Raw genomic sequence first — 4,531 nt, 5'->3', positions numbered from 1 at the left:
ACGAGAACGCGAGAACGCATGTATACGCACATATATATTGATACGATTTTTTTTTTTTTTTTTTTTTTTTTTTTTTTTTTTTTTTTTTTTTTTTTTTAAGGACGAGAACAGAACACGAGAACGAGAACACGAGAACGCGAGAACGCATATATACGCACATATATTGATATGATTTTTTTTTTTTTTTTTTTTTTTTTTTTTTTTTTTTTTTTTTTTTTTTGGGAAGGACGAGAATGAACATCAGACTTGAACAAGAAGAACGCACATATATACACACTTTGATACGATTTTTTTTTTTTTTTTTTTTTTTTTTTTTTTTTTTCTTTTTTTTTTTTTTTTTTTTTTTTTTTTTTTTCTTCTCGAACGTAGAACATGGACACTAGAACAAGGTGGTGTTCACAGCAAGTGTGAAAACGATAGAAACATCATAACACCTTAACACATATAGTATGAACACCTACTTATTTACACCCTTATAGTCATGTGGGGAGCATGGAACGTGACATGGTGATGTACATGAGAAGTATGAACACTCAGACATGGATGTTTGACACGAGAGCACGCCGTTGAACACAGGGGCACAGAGGGAATGAGGCAGTTCTTAATTATCGTGTCGTCGTTCTCGGACATACAGTGGACGAGGTGGTTGCTCATTTATAGCTTTGAGGCTTCGTGGCCACCAACGGTGTTCAGAGTCTGTGTTGTTGTGTGTTTCTATGATGTTTGTGTATAGTGGGTCGTCTGCCTGTTGTAGCCTCTGGTTTTTCCCATGTCTTGCGTGCACGAGCGTCCTATTCGGGTGTTCAGTGGCTCGATGTTGAATCTTTCGTGCAGCTCTCGGGTGGGTGTTATGTGTGGGTATCTTATGTTTGCGGCCCCAGCGCAAAGCTTTGTTCTGGACCGCTTGCATGTTTATTTGTTGTGTTTTGGGATATTGTGTGGAGTGGCACTGGGGTGTACTCGAGGATGGGACGGAGTACTGTTTTGTAGAGTTGTAGTTTCGTTCGTGTTGTGCATTGCGTGAATCTGTGTAGTTTTGGCGGAGTGTGATGTTTGCTTGTTTGATGCGTTGTTTTGCGTGTGTGGATACACCCCATCTGGTGAGGGAGAGGCCGAGTAGTTTTCCGATTGTTTGCGTTCGGTATGTCTGCATTGTTTATTTGTATGTTGGGGCGGGTTTAGTCGTGCGATGGGTATGTTTGTGAACTTTTTGTCTGTTTGTTTGTATCTTCCACTTCCTCTCGTAGTGTTTACGTGATTGATGGCGCGTTCTGTGGATATTTTCATGATGTTTTTAGATTTGCTTGGGTGTGTTATGATTTGTGTTATGTCGTCTGCGTAGGATATGAAGTTGCTGTATGGTGTTGGGAGTGGAAGATCTGCGGTGTATAGTATGTAGAGTGTTGGTGCCAGGACACTACCCTGGGGGACCCCACTCCTCAGGGGGATGGGGGGCCCGTGGTAGTGTTCGAGGCGAATGTTAGGAAGTTGCAGAGAAGGCGTGTGAAGTTTGGTGGAAGGTGTAGATTAATTGGTTTGTATTTCGGTCCGCTATGTCACACCTTGTCGAAGGCCTTGCTGATGTCCCTGAGAATGTTTGTCTGTTTTTTGTTTGCGAGGCTGAGGCTTATTTCGTCGTAGTCTGAATCCGTGTTGACGGGGATTGTGAATGTTGTTTGTTTCGAAGTGCGTGTTTACTCTTCTTGTTATGATGCGTTCGATTATCTTCCCCGGAACCTCGAGCAAGGAGATCGGTCGGTGGTTGCTTATATAGTAGACTCATTTGTTTGGTTTGGGAATCAGTGTGAGGCAGGCGTGTTTGAAAAGAGATGGAAAGTGTCCTGTGGCCAAGGAAGCATTGAAGATTTGACAGAGTTTTTGTATCATGTTTGGGAGAAGGTTATGAACAATTGTTTTGTTTATTTTGCTTGGCCCGAGTGCTTTGTTTTTTTGGTCTGTTGGATTATCTCTGCAACTTTTCTTGGTGTTATTGGCGTGGTGAAAATATCTGTACTGTTTAGTGCGGTTAGGTCAATTGTTTGTGTGGGTTGTAGCAGATGTTGTGATTGTTGAAGTGCCATGTTTACTTCGTGCTCAGTGTCCTCTCAAAGTTTTCGTTTTCGGTGTCTGTAATTTGGAAGTTTCTCTGCCAGAATCGTCTGTGAAGTGTTTCCATGTCTTGTATAGAGTCGATTTTGTTGTTTTGTTCATCATATAAGTGTGTGCATCTTTGTCTGTCTGTACCCATTAGTTTTTTGTATGATTTCCAGAATATCTTTGGGTCTGTGTGGTTCTGGCAGAGTTCGTCTATAAGTGATGTCCATGTGCTTGTGTGGAGTTCTCTGTTTGCGTCTTGTAGTTGTGTTTGAATATGTCTGTATCGGTTTCTTAGTTCTTGGTCCCATCCTCGTGTTTGTGCAAGTTGATGGGCATTATGATATTGTGTTATGAGTGAGCGAAGGGTGTCATTTTGTTTATGTTGTGGTATTGTTCTGTATGTTGTTTTTGGAATGTGGGCTTGTCTGGCTGTGGTGATGTCATCATACCATGTTTCCAGGTATGAATCTATTTCAGATTTTTGTGTTGGTAAGCTCAGACGCCCTTGTAGTTCATGATTTTGAGTTTGTGAAAGGGATTCTTTGAAGGAGTCGTATACCAGTCTGCATTTTTTTAGTCTTTCTTTAGGATGAGATGGAATCATGATTGGGTTGGTCGAGATGGATGGACTCATCAAGTCTATGATGGGGAGATGATCGCTGGTGGTGACATTCAGTGATCTCTCCTTGCTTGGAGGTGTATGTTCAGGTGTATATTATGCATGTCTGCTTGTGAGTAACGATGTCTGGTGTAGTTGCTGACCGGTTGTTTTATTTTTATTATTCGTGTTGGAAAAGTCTGGACCGATGTGTATGACATGTAGTGTGCCGTCGAGGATGCGGGAGACGAAAAGAAAGCCCTCGCCCCACGGCGTTAGATGTATATTGTAATTAGTAGCCGAATGTATGGTGTTGTGCGTTCCAGTCCCCGAGTATATATGTGGGTTTCCTGTGTCTGAGGAGCTGGAATATGTCTAGCCGAACTGGTCAGGTATGTATGGTCTGCGTGGTGGTAAGTAGATAGTGGCAATGAAATGGGACCATGTGGAGTATCGATTTCCACCGCAATGAGAGCTTCCTCTCTGATGTGAAGTTGTCATGAATTTTATTTTTTAGGGTTCGATTTGATGGCGATAGGCAAACAACCCACCATCGCTTCGTTCAGAGCTAACGTAAGATAATTATGCCTGTGTGGTTCGTTTGATATGTTGTGTATGTATGTATTTTGATTCTGTTTGCGTGCTGGAGTGTACGCGCGAGTCCGTGGCTGTTAATGAGTATGATGTGCACAGAGGGGTCGTACTTCCCTGTACATATTGCAGAGCTCATTGCGCCGTGGCGATCGAGGGTCCATTGCAGCACGTTGTGTTGCAGGACTGTGAGGCGTTGATGATAGGTATTGTAGTTTGGTGTGGGTTCATGGTTTGTTTTGTGAGGAGAGGAGTATTGTCTGTGGGGTGGAACCCATGGCGTAAGTCGTTAATGTTTTTGTATCTTGTCATGTGTGTGTTTGTGATGTCGAGTTCTCGCCTTCATCAGCAAGGGGGGGAGGTATTTTTATGCAGACGTTGTGCTGTGACGAGATCGGACTCGGCTGCGTTCGTGTAAACCCACTTGATGTTGCCGCGGTAGCGATTTCTTTCCCGCCTCGAGGAGGTGAGGCGTCACATACACTCCGTAGACCTAGTCGGATCATTCGGCATAGAAACGAATGCCGTAATATGAGGCATCGGTAACTGTGGCCGTCCATGAGGCCTGTTTGGCTGGTTTGTTGGGATTTAGAGGGTTTATTGTTTGTGGCCTTTGGGCTTGTATTTGGTGTTGTTCTGAGTCTGAGCTTTGTTTTTTTCTTTTTCTTTCTTTTCTTTCGGTCGCCAGGGGAGGCACGGCCCGACTCCGTGAGGTTGATCGCTGCGTCGCAGGCTCTCCGCTGGTGTGTTTTAGGGTGGGTGTGTTTTTTATAAGTTTGCAGGTTTGTGTCGCCTGTGTTTGTATGGCGTTTTTTTTTTCGGCCTTACTGAAGGCTCCACCTGTCGTGGATGGGGTTTTGAAGGTCTCGACCTGTGGTGTTTCGGGTCAGGGGTTTTTGTTTCTGGGTTAATCAGGGGTTGAGGTGTGTGGGGGGTCTGTGGGAGGGGGGTGGGTTTGTGGTGATGGAACTGTAAGGGAGGGATGGTGAATGACCATTCAGGATTCCGCCAGGTGAGGTCTGCTTCTCCCAGATCGAGTTGGGGAAAGGTTGTTTCGTGCCAGGCTGGTTTTTTTTTGCATGGTGTCTGAACCCTTTTGCAGGGGTCGATTTTATGTTTTGGTACGTGAGCAGTTTTATTACACTACGATTAGTATTTTCTTTTGATAGATTTGTCTGGGAGGGGCGAGGGTGGAATGGGTTCGGCTCGTTTTTTTTTTTTTTATTTTTTTCGTTTTCCGTGTTT

The sequence above is a fragment of the Penaeus japonicus genome, unplaced genomic scaffold (assembly GCF_977035675.1).
Source record: "Penaeus japonicus unplaced genomic scaffold, GWHDUDI00000001_assembly GWHDUDI00000444, whole genome shotgun sequence".
In the NCBI taxonomy this organism is placed as follows: domain Eukaryota; kingdom Metazoa; phylum Arthropoda; class Malacostraca; order Decapoda; family Penaeidae; genus Penaeus; species Penaeus japonicus.
This window is presented reverse-complemented; position numbering follows the sequence as displayed.